This window comes from Moschus berezovskii, chromosome 9 (assembly GCF_049115385.1).
Source record: "Moschus berezovskii isolate FMDL1 chromosome 9, NW_MosBer_1.0, whole genome shotgun sequence".
NCBI classification, from domain to species: domain Eukaryota; kingdom Metazoa; phylum Chordata; class Mammalia; order Artiodactyla; family Moschidae; genus Moschus; species Moschus berezovskii.
The window spans coordinates 22,069,138-22,085,951 of NC_142468.1; the positions used below are offsets into that span (position 1 = coordinate 22,069,138).

The 16,814-nt window shown below is 47.4% G+C and overlaps 1 protein-coding gene across 5 annotated transcripts in view; it reads right to left on the reverse strand.

The window, feature by feature from the left end:
• SUSD6 (sushi domain containing 6) overlaps positions 1–16,814 on the reverse strand; it is a 98,016-nt gene that overhangs the window by 70,837 nt on the left and 10,365 nt on the right. The window contains exon 1 of one of the 5 annotated variants that reach the window (XM_055437126.2): positions 14,633–15,165. The exons of 3 other annotated variants lie outside the window; for them this stretch is intronic. The gene's annotated coding sequence lies outside the window, so the exon portion shown is untranslated. Of the gene's footprint in view, positions 1–5,026; positions 5,175–14,632; positions 15,166–16,814 lie in introns of those variants that run through there. One more of the 5 variants, XM_088839504.1, reaches the window with a different exon arrangement.

The window sequence follows — 16,814 nt, forward strand, 5'->3', positions numbered from 1 at the left end:
AATGTGGGAAGAAGGGGGGTGGACTCTGCTGAGCGGCTAGTGTAGAAGAGATTAGGTTGGGGCTCAACCCCCACCCCACCCGTGGGCGTAAGCAGCAGATGGCTCAGCCCCAGGCAGCTGCCAACTGCAGCCAGAGACAGCCAACTGCACGTGCCTGCCCACCCCTCCCCAGGGCTGGAAATGAGAAGGAGCAGGGCAAAGTCCAGGTCCAACCCAAGCATTACCTCCAAAGATCACCCTGGGGGTGGGATGGCAAAGTCACCCAATGCTCTGCCACCATGAGATGAACCTGGAAAACAACTCTAGTGTCACCCAAGGTTCTTCTGCACCCACCTTTGCTGCCTCTGGCCACCTTCTTTTATCAGGAGCAGACTCATGGGGTCTGTCTTGGGATCCTAACACATTACAGCCTAAAGTTCAACCTATCCATGTTAAGAGAGGGAAACTGAGGCCTAGAGGGGGACCACGGCTTGCCCCAGGAACACAGGGCTTGTTAATCGCTGAACCAAAACTCAGCTCTCCCAACTCTTCACTCAGCAAAGTTCCCCAAATACCTCCCACTGAGCCCCCTCAGACTGAGTGCAAGACCCAGCACTGTTCCCAGTGCTCTGTCCACTCTGAGCCCTCCAGGAATGGCTCCTGGCCAGGCCTCTGCCAGATGAGAATGTCCAGTAGCGCTGAGTCTCCAGGAACTCCAATGCAGCCAGAGCAGCTCAGGGGAAAAAATTCACAAGTAGCTACCTGCCTCTTCCAGAAAGGAAGCAGAAGGTACACACAGTTAACACTCAAGGTAGGCTGCAGTTTTGGGGGTGTGAGGGGCGGTGTGTGTTTGGAAACGAAAAAGGCTTGTTCTGAGAGCTGAAGGGAATTATCAGCCAACACAGACTTGGAGGCGAGTCAGAGCTAACTGCCAAACCAGACTGGCTTAATTAAGACTCTCCCACCCTCTTCCCCAGGAAACCCACCCCCTCCTCTGGCTGGTCACACTAGCCATAAGAAGCAGTCATTTCAGGGAAGCTGAAGCCCTCTCTGTTGACCTGGCCCTGGGGAATGCGCTGTCAGCCAGGGGGCCAGGCTGCTGGAGCTTCAGGGCACCAGCTGCCCTTACTGTCACCTCAACATCTGCCTTCAACAGCACCTGCACTGCAACCCACTGTGGATCACTGTGTGCGCAAAGTGGAAGAAGACACTCCTTAGCTCTTCAAATGTAACCCTCCACAGAACCCGAACAGAAGGCACAGTGACTCAACTGCAAAGCAGAAATCCTCTTCTCCTCATCAGACAAAGCTGCACGGCCACAACCAGCTATGTGGTTAAAACTGGGTGGAAAGAGGCTAAGGAGTACTGGGGTGAAGTCCACTGACTAACTGCATCCGGAGACCTGGCAAACCCCAGCTCCAAGGCCTCGAAGCATCGGTATAATGAAAGCATCCTAATGATGAGCGGTCTTTCCTAAATGCTCGTGGCTTTGCTGCTGCCGCCTCCACACTCCAGGGCAATCACCATAGGCTCCTCCTGCCCTTCAGGGCCAACATCAGCCCAGAACCCTGGACATGGATATGTGGGGCCAGAGAGTGGCCTGCCAGAAAAGCTGCCTTACTCAGGGGCTGAAATGCAATGTTTGATCTAGTACAACCAAGGGGTCATAATGGGCCCTGTGCTCAAACCCCTCACAACTGCCACAATCACACTGCGGGTGGAGGGGCGCGGGGGTGCGGTGAGGGCAGGGAATTGGGGCACTCCAGTCGGACTTCCTTGTCTTCCACCCCAACAACAGCCCTTCAAGAACCTGCCCTCCTGAAGGGCAAATGCGGTTTTGATTTCCAAACTTCACTGTTTGAGAGAACTTCTTGTTTTCTCTCTCAGCTTTTTAAAACAGATGAATGCTCCCCTAGGGAAAAAGCAGCTGTAAATACAGGAGAGGGCAGAAAAAGAACACTGCTAGGAGTTCCAGAGGAACCATTATACTATTGTAAAAAGGCTTCTCAAAAGAATGAACACACCCCATTCCAAACAGAAAACACACAATTTCCTGTAAAGGACTTGTCTGAAGGGTAACCTTTGGGCAGATGGTTTCTCTAGGCTGCTTCCTGCTCTACTCAACACTAAGACCTTGACATGAAAAGTGAGTTAGTGGTTTTCTTCCTGGGAACCTTAAAAGAACTAATTCACAACTCAGTCAGTCTGCTTGACTATTACTAACATCACTACCATCATCATTATCATTAAAGGGCTAAACTTCATCACCAAACTGCTATAGACATATAAACAAATTTAAGCTGTTACATTTTAGGCAGACTGACGCCACAGTATTCACTAGTTGAGATGAGAATGGGAAGAGGGTATAAATCTGAGACGGGCAGCCTGGCTTCTGTACTTCCAAAAGGAACTGCAATGTTCAAAGGCTCAGGATTCCGGGAAATCACCCACTGGCTTATTTTACCTCTCCATCACAAGTAATGAGGCTGTCACCCCAAAACCCATTTGCCAAAAATAAAAGATCTAAAGAAGTGTTTCAGAGAAAGTTCGTGAGAAAAAAACTCAAGTTGGTTTTATTTTCAAACAAGCTACAATTAAATGGCTTTGCCTCTGTAACCACACTTCCTACCTAGAACTCCAGTAAGTTCAGATGCGCCTCTCAGATGGAGACTGGATTACAGGGAATTTAGCTGGCTGAAACCGGTCTCAACCCACAGATGTACTAACCTGTTTGCACAGTACTGGTTGAATATAAGAAATAAAAGCAGGGTAGGAAGTCAGCAGTACACTTACAATTCTGTCTGAGTCAGAAGAGGAAGACACTGCTTTTAATTTCACATAAGAGTTTGAGTGAACTCCGGGAGTTGGTGATGGACAGGGAGGCCTGGCGTGCTGTGACTTATGGGGTCGCAAAGAGTCGGACACGACTCAGCGACTGAACTGAACCGAAGATTCTATTATTAGAAGGAAACATGTAACATAAGCCGTAAACCTCATCAGTGACAAAGCAAAGAAAAACATGTATTTATAGAAAATATTTAAATCCCTAAACTTCCCAGAGAAATCAATTTGCCACTAATACAAACAAATCAAACTGCATCTGCTCACCACTGCCCCTAATGGTATGTTCCCTTAAGCTACGAGCTTCCCTATGGCCAGGCACCTCTCACATCCTCCTTTAGAGAGGATTCATCACACATGCACCTGGCCTCCCCACAATTCCCAAGAACACTGGCCAACTTCTAGAACGAACACATTTCCATGTGAACTGGGGTTTCAAGAGAATCTCTGAGCGGGACAAACTCTTGGGCTACAAGCTGGACCCTCCCTGATCTTTCCATCTTCTCTCAGGTCTTGGTTTCCACAGCCCTAAAAAAACTTGATGGTCTTCCACCCTCAGGCCACCCAAAATCCTGCCAGGAACCACACTCTTAAGCACGGTCACATTACCTTCCACCTCTGTCTGCTCTGTGCAGCATCATGTCCTATGTAAAGCCTGCAAAAGGCACAGAAACCACAGGCCCCAGTCCACTTTCCCTGGAGATGGAGAAGCTGCCTACCCTGACAGCAGACAATCAAGGCACACAGTAAGGCAAGAGTGACTATTTCAGTAGTCTATGTGGGTGCAATAAAACACTAAATTGTGAGGTATGCATTTCAGAAAATAAGGAAGAACAAGCAGCAACTACTTGTGAGTTATGGACAGAATAATGGGAAAAAGAAAAAAGAGAGAGACAGAAATGGACCTGGACCAAGATAATTAAAGAGGGCCTTAGGTACTTCCCTGGGAAATCAGTGGCTAAGACTCTGAGCTCCCAAAGCAAAGGGTCCAGATTCAATCCCTGGTCAAGGAACTAGATCCCACATGCATGCATGCTCAGTCACTCAGTTGTGTAAGACTCTGCAGCCAATCAGGCCTCTCTGTCCATGGGATTTTCCTGGCAAGAATACTGGACTGGGTTGCCATATCCTCCTGCAGAAGATCTTCCCGACCCAGGGGTAGAACCTGCATCTCCTACATTGCAGGTGGATTCTTTACCATGGAGCTACCTCGGAAGCCCAGATCCCACACACCCAACTAAAAAGATTCTGCACGCTGACACTAAAGATCCTGTGTGCCACAACAAAAACCAAGCACAGCCAAATAAATATTTTAAAAAAGAGAGAGAGGACCTTAAAAAGGAAGGAGGGAGATGTGACCTGAAAGCCTTGGGAGCTGAATTAGTATGTAGACAGAAAAAGGGAATTTCTGGGGCTGGAAAGCATAAATAAGCATGATAAATCGGGAAGGCAGGGGTGGGGAAAGAAGCCAAAATCAGGGAAGAACAGATAAAAAGAATCCATTTGAGATCCTTCAGGGCAAGGCTTACAACTCTTACGGTTTCCCTGGTATCTATCACTTAACAGACTCTGGTTATTCCACAAAGTAAATTAAGTATTCCACTGAATACTTACAATAAGGCCAAACTGTACACATCTATGAAAAACAGGCAGAGATTCGGTTTTGGATCCATAGGTAGTAGGGAAGCAATGAATGTTCCTGAGCAGGAAACATGATGTCATCCAACTCAACAAGTATTTACTAAAGGCCTCCTATGTAAGAAGCACAAGACTACTCCGTCTTCGCCCTCAAGGAGCACGGGGGAAGGGATGGTAATATGACCCCCCACACACATAGGGCTACATTCTCTTACCTAGTCTTACTTGAGATAAGAACAATGTTCAGGGGACATGAACCTGGCAAGGAGACTAAAGCAGCCTGGGAGGCCAGACAGGATGATAAGATCTGGGCCAGGGTGGTGGTGACAGAAACTTCCAGTAGAAAGAACTGGAAGGAACTGGTTACTGATCAAACAGGAGGGGCTCAGAAGGGGGGAATCATGGTGACATAAAGTCAGAAAGCAGCAAGATTCGGTGTCAGTTCCCAAATGGTGAGAGCTTCAGGCCATGCTTTGGCCCACTGACCGCCTAAGGCCCAGGTCAGTCAGCTCCGACATTCTGCCCATTTTGGGGAATAAGGGTGACACATTCCATCCTTCCCACTCACCCAGTTTTTTATGCTAGTTGTGATTTCCTGTAATTCCCATTTGCAAGGGGGTGAAGGAGACGGATGAGTTGACAATTCCTTTGTCCATCACGCAGTAATAAACACATCTCAATCGTCCGGCACTAAACTTTTACTGGCAGCTCTTATTCTGGGAAGAGGAGAAAAGGGGGAGGAGGCATTACATTTTAAAAGCCGTGAGGCAGTGTTCTCCTTACCCAGTGAACTCTCCTCCTAGGCAGAGCCTTCCCAAAGACACTTAGCAAGGCAGAGGCAAGAGATGGAGCACCACCAACCCTGAAAGCCAGTACCAGTTCCTACAGAGAAAACAGGCCCAAGATCCCACCCCACCTGGCTATGTGAAAACTGAGCGCACGACCAGGAGGGCAGAATCAACATGAACAAGGCCAAAAATGCTTGAGTACACGGCATCAATGGAAACTAGCAGCTGGCCTTCCATAGTAACTGCTCTCAAGGCGGAGGGACACCTGAGCACTTGCCAAGTGCTTGTCCCAATGTAAGGCTGTGAGCCACAAGAGGGCCAGCCCGGCTCTCAGAAAGGCAGTCCCTCCTCTGAACCCTGACACCCTGCTGGCCACTGCTGTCCCCAACCATCCTAGACAGAAGTAGCACAGTTAACAGGTGAACAGTGGTGACGTCTGGAAGGGAAATCACAGGTGATTTTCTTCTTCCATGAATCAAGTAACCTGTGTTTCCTAATCTTTCTTCAAGAAATAAGTAGAGGGACTTTCCTGGTGGTCCAGTGGCTAAGACTGCAAGCTCCCAATGCAGGGGGCCTGGGTTTAATCCCTGGTCCGGGAACTAGATCCCACTTGCTCCACGTGTCACAACAAAGATCAAAGATGTGTGCTGCAACTAAGACCCAGCACGGCCAAATAAATAAATAAATATATTTTTTAAAAAAACTAATAAGCTCATTAAAAAAAAGAAAGAAGTAGAACTTGTGATTTCTTAAACTTTTTTAAAACAAGTAAGTTGGTGGGGGAAATGAATTTGACATGTGTACCATTACAGCATAGTCCATAGGTCACAGAGAGTCAGACAGGGCTGAGCGACTAACACACACGCACACACATCCTTAAAGTGAAAGCACAGTTTAGCCCTCTTTCCTAACCATTAAACAAGAATAAGAAGAAAAAGAGAGTGTTGACTGAAAGAAGAACAAACAGCTGCTGGTTAAAACAACCTGGTGGATCCTGACATTTTCCAAACAAGTGCATCCCTCCCACCTGTGACAGATCTTGACTGCCTGAGAACAGTCGCCCACACCCTCCACACAGGGGCTCGGAGAACTAAAACTGGGGTGCTGAGAATATGTTATCACAAAACATTTTCCCAGTGCTTGGTTTAGGCTTCCTATGGATGGCAAAAGGCCTTTTAGAAGTCCGTGACTTGGCTGTACCAGTGGATGAGGGATGTTTTGTTATCCTGCATTACTCGACTCTGTAAACTGGGGTGGTCATACTCCCAGTCACATGGAACCTCAGGATAAGAAAAATAACCCATCATTATTATTACCTGGAATCTAACTGCCTAATCACTGCACATGACTCTAAGCATTTTCCAGCTAATATCTGATTTAATCCTCTTAAGAACCTTAAAAGGTACTAACCCTATCTCCAGGCTTCCCTAATGACTCAGATGATAAAGAATCTGCCTGCAATGTAGGAGACACGAGTTTAATCTCTGGGTCAGGAAGATCCGATCCCCTGGAGAAGGGAATGGCAGCCCACTTCAGTATTCTCACCTGGAGAATCCATGGAGAAGCCTGGTAGGCTACAGTCCATCGGACTGCAAAGAGTTGACTGAGCGACTCTTTCGAGAACAACTCTCTATCCAGACAAGGTATAGAGAAAGAATTTGCCAAGGCCACAGAGATAGCAATTCATGACAGCAAGATTACAAATAAATCAGTCTGACACCAAAGCATATAATCTTGGTAGAGGTTCAAATCAATTCCATGTTAGATAATATAATTCATTTCAAATATTAAAATTATCCTAGATGTATTATGGAATAAGAGGGAAAATTCCCATTCACTCTGGGGAAAAAAAAAACACAGGAAGTTTTGAAGATTGTTCACACTGCGGCTTGCAGCTCTACACCCTCTTGAGTGGACTTGGACTTGGCTTCCCAGCTCTACTTCAGAACCTCAGGAAAGTGTTTTAATTTGCAGACTGATTCTAGGCAAGAATTCCTCAATAGAGGTGGATCAGGTGACTTAGCACACTTTGAGAAACACTGCTTTTGGGGGTATTCTCGGAAACTTTCTGAAGCCACTGCAGAAATTGAGAACTAGGTTATTAGCTGTTGATGGCTAATTCCCCCGAGCTGCGAATGAGACACATCACCTTTAGTCATAGGCGCTGCGTGTGAAGAATGCTGTTGGCAGAATGGAGTGAAGGGAAGCAGGAATTCAGACACTTTAATTCCCAAAGCTCTCTTTTCTCTACAGACCTGCATCTGAGGAAGCCATGTGTCCCACACCTTCCATAATTGAAATAACCTGGCTAGAAGCTGCCCCCTAAAATGAGCCTGAGTCCTCTGAAAAGTAACTGCCAAAGATGGATACACTGCATATTAATGACCAAATTCAGATATCCTTCATAGAAACTTCAACACAAAAAGGCTGACAGGAGAAAAAAAAATTTTTTAATAGGTGTTTTTTTTAAAGTCCCAACACAGGGCATGTTGCCTGGGTCCTGTTACTCATTTGTAAACTGAAGAAAAATGCACTTGCTGTAAGGTTTTGCCTCTCGGTGTTTTAGAGTTAACAGGTGTCCATCCCGGAGAAGGCAATGGCAAGCCACTCCAGTACTCTTGCCTAGAAAATCCCATGGACGGAGGAGCCTGGTAGGCTGCAGTCCATGGGGTCGCTACAAGTCGGACATGACTGAGCGACTTCACTTTCACACACTGGAGAAGGAAATGGCAACCCACGCCAGTGTTCTTGCCTGGAGAATCCCAGGGATGGGGGAGCCTGATGGGCTGCCGTCTATGGGGTCGTACTTAGCAGTAGCAGCAGGTGTCCATCCACATATGTGAGCTCACCCAGTTTGCCCTTCCTCTTTGGCTTAAATTATCTATGTCAATTGTATTACTATCCAAGAAAGATGGCTCCAAGTTCAGGACTGCTTTCGGTAATGTGATTAGGTTGTACAGAAATGCTAATGCTTTTCTGGGCACCGGGCTGACCTTTCCCTGATCCTTTCTGGTCTCTGAGGGTAAGTCCTGGCTGCCGCCTCCCTTTGAGGAGGGACACCCACCCCCATTATGATTCCTCGGGGTTTTCAGAAAAGTCACACAGTGCAGCCAAGACTTCATAGTGTCTGCTTCTGCTGCTACTTACCAGTCGTTCATCCTAGAAAGGTGTTTTTTTATCCTCTTTTGGCATCAATTCTCATAACTGTAAAACGGGTATAATATAAGCAACCTATTTTGAAGCTGCTGCGAAGATTATATAAACTACGTAAGTCACTTAGATCATCAGTGCCTGGTACCCAGAAGGCACTCAAGACATGTCATCTTTTATTAAGACTCTACCTTGTAATAATAACAAGGTTTTGTGTGAGTCTAGAATTTTATACTTCTGAAGCAGTCTCTTATTGCTACAAGCAGCCCTCACAATAATTGTTTACGATAGACAGGACTGAAGGTTTACGGACATGTCCTGCTATAAGCAAAAGGAACTGACCTGATCTTTACTTGTGAGCTGTGTGTTCATCAGTTCCAGGCACTGGGTCAGAGGCCTGTCTCCCTCATTTCTGGTTACCACTCCCCACACTCATGCCAGCAGGTGTCAATACATCAAGGCTGGGCTGGACAGAGGGTTTACGGCAAGGGCTGCCCATGATATAAACCAAGCAACTCCAGGCTTATAGCAAGGAGCTGGGGGAACAAATCAGAATCACTGTTCTAGGGAATTCCCGGCTACCCTGAACACAGAGACAAGAGGGCTGACTTCCCCAGTCCTGACTCCCACCTCACCCCCGAGAGGAAAAGCAGCAGCTGCAAGAGCGGGAGCAGCCAGAGGCCACTCGGAGGGAAATGGCAGAACTGTCCCTGCACAACCTCTGAGGCAGCCGGGAACCAGGACAATATGGCGCAGCATTACCCAGCCCCTCCCGCTAGGCCAAATGGGGGACCCATAAATGTGGCACTTCAAAGGCAAGGTAATGCTGCCTTCAGTAACTGAAATGGAGTTGCTTTAGAGTAGAGTACAGGCCAGTCTATAAATACCAGGGATTAAAAGGCTTCCTGCAGGGCCCAACTGCCACCGGCCTGAAGACAAAGGTTCTCTGGTTCTCCAGACCCCAAATAGACTCCAAGACGAGTCCTTCAGGTTAGAGCTGCCATCGGCCAATGGTCAACCCCTCCAAAGTGATACCAAAAACTCTTTTTCCTTCTTTTCCACTTCGGATGATTTTTGCTCACCAGCCTCTCCTTTCCACATCCTTCACCCAGGACCATCCACTCCCCAGAACCCCTCCAGAGCAGCTCCCCAACACTCTGGTCTCTCCAGGCTCCCCCTGTCTCCCTCACCACCTCATCCTCCACCCCAACTTCCTCATCACTATATATTTTTATACGCCATGAAAACAACAAAGACTTTGGAATCATTTTAACCTTGGTTCGAGGTACACACAGTTACTTACACTACTTTTTTTTTGGGGGGGGGTACTGTGCCGGGGTCTTCATTGCTGTGTGGGCTTCCTCTAGTTGCGGTGAGAAGGGGCTACTCTCTAACTGTGGTGTGTGGGCTTCTCATCGCAGCGGCTTCTCTTGTTGCAGACCACGGGCTCTAAGGGCTCATGGGGCTCAGCAATTGCGACTCCCAGGCTGTAAGGTATAGGCTCAACAGCTGCTGCGCACAGGCCTAATTGCTCCACGGCACGTGGTGGGATCTTCCCAGATCAGGGATCGAACCCATGTCTCCCGCACTGGCAGGTGGATTCTTCATCACCGAGCCACCAGGGAAACCCCAGTACTTAACTTTTTTAGAGCTTGATTTTCTGATCTATAAAATGGACACAGGCCCACTGCGGAACAGCACCCAGCAGGGCCTGGCACAGGGCGTGCGCTCAGGACTCCCTGCCTTGTCCCAGTCCCCACAGGAGTTTTCTGCTTCCCTCTTTCCTGGGCTCTGTGACTCCGATACGGTCATTCTTTCTAGGTGTCATACCTGCTACATCCAAAGGTCTCAACTCAAAGGAGAGATTCAAATGACGACCATTTTAGTCAGTGATGTTATCTGTGGAGCAGACAGAGTCTGGGCAGCCAGTCCCATCAGCAACTTTCAAATTACACTCAAGAGAGGCCTGGTCACCCTCTGTCTCCCTACCACAAAGGACCCATCTGGAGAGGAAAGTAACCAGAGGGAATGGGAGGACACGGAGTTGGGAGTCACTTCTGGCCAGAGGCAGGAGATAAATAAAAGCCTTGTTAAGATAAGGGTAGCACTTCCACACGCAACTAAAACCCCAAAAGAAAAATTTCCATAATTCCACATTTACATCTAAAACTTTCAAATTAATTCTGACAGCAAGAACATCTGCCAGTTTTGCTAGAAACACCATCTGGTTCACTTCTGATAAGGCCCAGGCACAACGTCACATGGGCCAGGAACTGTCTACAGTCTGGTTCCCAAAAGGTGGCATCCTAGATGACAGCTCCAAGGCAGAGTGCCATTCCCTCCTCCCTGGAGCCCCAAAGCCGCTGCTGCCCGCTCCTGATTAGGCCTGAAATAAACCCAGAGTCTCATTCTTCCCTACGTTTCTCCTCCAAGCCCTCCAGGCACCACCCTTATAACCAGGATTAATTTAAGCAAGTCTGTCTTCAAAAACCAGATAAATACTACAGCAAAATGACAAACGGCCAGAACCACTTGAGTTTCAGAGGGGCTTTTACAGAGTGGGTGGGAGGGCTGCTTCTTTACTCAAGGGTCTTAATTTGTGATCAGCTAAGAGTAAGAGACCTCCATGAGGCCTTTAAGGTCCTCCAAGTGTCTTCCTTTTGCCAAGCCAACAGGAAACACTTTGATGCACTTCATAAGACCTTCAGGCCACCATAAATAAGGAAAAGAAAGTAGCCTGGGAGTCAGAGCAGACTTGTCTCAAGGTGCAATGACTCGGCTGGTGGTAGCGCCACAGCAGGCCCACTGTTCAGATCCTGATGGGAAATTAAGCATAAAAAGTGAACTCAACACCCACAGCAAGGATACACCCCACAGAAAAATGGACTACAAGGCTCACCAGCCACCATCAAATGTAAATGGAAAAGGGTGTGTTCTAAACACAAGGTAACAGGATAAAAACTATCAAGTGCAAGACTCTGCTCAAGTACGCACATGCTTTCTTCCAGTACACCAGGCAAACCTGGGCTGCTAAACTGCAAACACTGCAGTGCCTATACCGTCCCCAATTCTGGGTAAGAACTTCGTGACCCCTATGAAGAAGGGAGCAAGGCAAATGTGGTAAGGCCTGGTGTGTAAACAGAGAACTAAGAAAGGGAGGGTGAGAAGCATACTGCACAAACCCAAGGTGAGAAGCCAGGGCAGAATCAGCTCTGGCCCCACAAGCGGGTCTGGTGACTAGAACCTCTCACTCTCTGAAAACAAGCCTGGGCAGAAATCACTCAGGGTCTTTTTTTTTTTTTCCCTCTCAAAACGTGAATACACAGAACAGGAAGTTCAAGACTTATTTCCCACCAAGTCTGGCTTCAGTTCACCCAGTCAGCCGCACAGACAGGCAGCTAGCTGAGGAGCAGGTGGGAAGTCACCGGCAGCCCCAAAGGGGTATGGAGAGAGAAGCTGAGAGGCCTTGTGCTGGCCTTCCAGGACACAAGGAGGAGGCCTGGGAGGCTGTTGGCGTGGACTCAGCAGCAGGGCAGGTTAGCAGAGAAGGCTAGACTGAAGAAACTGAGAAAACTGAACCCACTACAAGGGCAGTGTTCAGGAGTCCCCCACGAGACAAGCCAGGAGGATGTGAAAGAAAAGCAAGAGGAAACGAGCCCCTCCCTTCTGTCAATCTGGATGCAGTCCATCTGCTTGGAGAGTGGAGAAAGGAAGTGGTCCTAAACTAGCCTCTCCCCTTCTCGAACAAAGTGACCTTCAGTAAACCCCGCTGTCCAGGCCAGCGGCGTGTTTCACATCCATGGTCCTAGCCAGTGCTTCCCATCTGCCCACTGGTGAGACCTCTCTGGTTTGCAACAGGGGCTACAACAGGCCACAAGAGCACTGGCATAACCATTTCTGCTGCTAATTCAGCACTTGGCCTTAAGACAGGACACCTGTCCTAAACGACACTCCGTGCCTCACATTCTGAAGCTTTCAAGTGGGCATCACTCTCTCCTCACTTCCAGGGTGACTGAGAGGACAACAGGCTAACAGGCAGTAATTACTGAGTACTGACCAGGAGCCAGGCACCGGGCTAGCTGCTTTGCACGTCTCCTCCCAACCCCTGTATGTGGCAGATACTGACTTTAACCCCATTTTCAGTTGACAAACTGGGGCTTAACAAAGAGACTCACCCAAAGTACACAAGCCAGCAGAAATCCTAACACTATAAAAAGCAAGGGTCAACTACTAAACATCACTTCTTTCCCCAAATAAACTGCCATGAGTTATCTTTTAATTGTCAGACACCATACCAAGTGTTTTAACTATCCCATTCTATTTGATTTTCGTGACAATCCTAGGAGGGGTTACTCTTCAACATAATTTAAATCATTTAAGTTATGCATGCCAATGGTGAAAATTCAAATGAAACAAAAAGTTTAAGAAGTTATAGTTAACCACTGTAAAGCAATTATCCTCCAATTTTTAAAAAATAAATTAAAACAAAAAGAATTAGAGTTCCTGTTACCCTTTATCACCCAGAACTCCCCATCCCAGGTAATTATTAATATTCTGGTGGCTACCCCCCGAGAGACAGGCAGTGGTAACATTCTCACCTCCACCTCACAAGTGATAAAACTCCGCGTCCTGCTCAAGGTCATGAAGCAAGGAAGTGACTGAGCAGGGCCAGTACAAGTGCAAGGCCTGCTCCGCCACCTCCCACTCATACCCACTCCCCCGAACAATCGTCCATTTTCCATTTTCATTCGCCATAGGAAAGGGGGAAACTCTGCCTGGCCCGCAGCCAGTCTCACTCCTCCACTTTCCTGACCAAATGGAAAAAACTGACAGAGCGCTCTGAGCACACCCTGCCCCAGCAACATTAGTGCTGCTTTGTGTTTTTCAAATCTGAGCTGTCCTGGGTGAGGCAGGGCCTTCCCCTCTGGCCTGCTCACTGTTCACACAGGCTCATCTTCTGCTTCTGAAAGGAACAGAGGCAGGACAACGGGGAAGAGAAGAGGAGGTCAGGCCAGGCCTGCAGGAGACCCTGGATCCCCATTCAGCAAGAAAGGACACTCTTCAGGACCCCTTAGGAGTGGGAGGCGTCTCAGGGGGGCTCTGGACCCACAGTTGGTGTCCCAGTCAGAACACACCTGCAGAAAGACAGAACAGGACTGCAACGATGCTGATACAGGACAGAACTGCAGAGCCCTCAAGATCCCCACACAGAGGCCTAGGAACCTGGAATTTCTGCTCTGGCTCACCCCCAAATGGACCCTCTACTAACCCCAAAACTGCACAGGTTTCTAAATACCAGGGTGTTGCCTCCGTGGCCTCCCTACTCCTCTGAAAAAACAAAAGTAAAATCTTCTCAGACTATACAGCAATGCTTTTTCCTTAGTTAGAAGAAGCAATGTGCCCTTTTGAATAACACATACTTTCACATCTCTGTCCCACTGATACACAAAAGCATACTGACATACTGATCTTGAGAGCACCCACGCCGACACAGGGGTAGGGATGAGGAAAGGGGCCGCTACACTGCTTTTCATGCGCAAGTTAAAATTTACCAAGTCTGCAATTCCAGGAGTTTTCTTGTTTCCCAGCAGGATACCAATGTTTGATTCAGCCTCAGCCCCAGCTGACTCAGCGCCCCTATTTACCAGCATAGTGAATTCTAAATGCCCACTGGTCATCAAAGGCCTTGGCTGTCCCATTTGTAAAATGGGACTGAAATCTTCCTCTCAGTAATTATCTGATTCCTTATGTAAAGTACTTTGTAAGATAAACAGATCTTCATTGCTATTAATATGAACACTCAACCTGCCTAAGTAAATGAGGAAGAAACTTAAACCAGCCCTTCTCTCCTCTAGGCTTTTGAAATCTATGAGAGGAAAAGACTAACCAAAATACTGACGAACGATTCAAAACCTCTGTTATACCGTGCTGCAAAGAATCCCTGTGGGGAGATGATTATGTGGGAAAGAGCATTCAATACTTGTTCAATTAATAAATGAGTTCCGATGCACTGCTTGAAAAATATCTACTTGTTACCATCCACAGAAAGTTTTACCAACACCAAAGGCTGTGAAATCTGTTCACACACTGTCTCACATACATCCCAAGAAAAGCGGTCAGCATTTGCAGAGAGCAGCCGTTCTTTCAAAGACGTGATTTTTCAAACCACACACAGATCTTCAAAGCAGATGACCCACACAATTCTATTTTACAATTTCAGGAGTAAAAGTACCAACCTAGAAGAGCTCTGGCTTCCCTGGTGGCTCAGTGGTAAAGAATCCTCCTGCAAGGCAGGAGACGCAGGTTCGATTCCTGGGTCGGGAAGATCCCCTGGGGGAGGAAATGATAACCCATTCCAGTATTCTTGCCTGGAGATTCCCACGGACAGAGGAGCCTAGCGGGCTACCATCCAAAGGGTCGCAAAGAGGTGGACACGACTGAGCACGCACCCAGAAGAGCTCGGTTCAGGAGAACAAACAGAAAACAAGTCATCCTGTGTTAACCACTTCCTTGCCTGCAGCCAGATTCACAGCGGATGTCATGTATCTGTAAAAAAAGGCCAAACAAGTAGATGGCACACGTGTAAATTGGATTAAGGGTCTGACTGATACCTCTTGAGGCTTTTAAAAGAACGACAGTTTTCCAGAAACAAAGACCTGCACCTGAAAATTAGAAGGGGTAACTCTCTGGTCTAGGATCAAAATCCATAAGGGGTCCTGTAATTTGTTTTTGACTGGCCTCACTGAAACATTCTGGACAACAACCAATATCCTCTCTTTCCTTCCCTCCCTCCCTCCACCTCCATGGTTCCTGAGGTCTCTTCTTTTCCAGCCACCAGTCGGAATGAACTTGATGAACGTTAACAGCTTCTTACCACCCTGTTTATATCTGTTTTCCACTCAATCCAGGCCTCCCTCAAAATGTATCTTTTAGAATTTCATCAATAATGCCACGCTTACATTCCTTGTCATCAAGGCTCACAGCCTCAGTCACCTGCCCTCTCACCCTTTTTACTTTAATCCTCTACATCTGGTCAATTCTTATCAACCAGTTAATCCAGGAGCTGACTATAAAGAAGTGGACGAAACAAGCACTGACCTTGGGGAACTTACAATCTTAGCCAAGAACCTGAGCCTACATGGGAAGTGTGCTTATTGGAACCCTTATCTGTGGTACTGTACTAGGTCCTTTACCACCCCTGGCAGGTTATAAAGCCAGATATAACAGGAAGTGAAAGTGAAAGTCACTCAGTCGTGTCCAACTCTTTTCAACCCCACAGACTGTAGTCCACGGAACTCTCCAGGCCAGAATACTAGAGTAGATAGCCTTTCCCTTCTCCAGGGGATCTTCCCAATCCAGGGATCGAACCTAGGTCTCCCACATTGCAGGCAGATTCTTTACCAGGTGAGCCATGAGGCAAACCCAAGAATACTGGAGTGGGTAGCCTATTCCTTGTCCAACAGGTCTTCCTGACCCAGGAATTGAATCAGGGTCTCCTGCATTGCAGGTGGATTCTTTACCAGCTGAGCAACCAGGAAAGCCCCATAACAGGAAGAGATACTGCAAATTAACATTATTTAAAATTGAGACTTAAAGGAAATGGAGAATAGACGATTCCCTAAGGACCCACACCACTGATCCTACTTCCCTCTCAATTTCTCAGTTAAACTCACACAGGCTTTTCTCTCTAAACTAAAAGAAAGTGTGGGAGGTGGGGTGGGGGGAAGATATTTCAGGATCAGAAAACATTCACCATTAAAAACTGATTAGGACTTCTCTGGCAGCCCAGTGGTTAAGATTTCATAATTCCATTTCAGGCACAGGTTCAATCCCTGGTCAGGGAACTAAGATCCCACAGACTGTGCAGCACTCAAGTAAAGCCAGAAAATGGGAGTCCAAACTCCTCGACTGAGCTTGCTCTACAGAGAAAGGCAATTTGCTCTCTTGCTAGGGAGGCCAGGTAGAATTCTCCAAGAGAATGTCTCAAGCCTTCCTCCTTTCCCAGGTGATTGTGGGTTTGGAGCACAAATGTCCCTGAAAAAGCCAGAGCCACTCCTTTTGAGTAGCCAAGCTGAACGCCTGCTTTACACAGCAGATTCCTCCAGCACTACTGTCATATTAAATAACCCATGGGTATTCCCCCGGACTGTTAACCTCATGAGGGCAAGTGCAGTGTCCATTTTGTTCTTTGTTCACAATGCCTGAACAACCACAGGCATTCACTAAGTACCTGCCACACAAATGACCTGACTTCCTTCCTTCCTCTTAGTTTCTGTAGCAACCCTCTGCCCACCTCCCACCAGTCTGACGTCACAGCCCAACCAGATTTTCAGCTCACAAATGATTAGGACTTGAGGGTGCATGTAAAGGGGAAACTAAGATGGACCAATGAAATCTTATGAAACCCAGAGCCTGTTT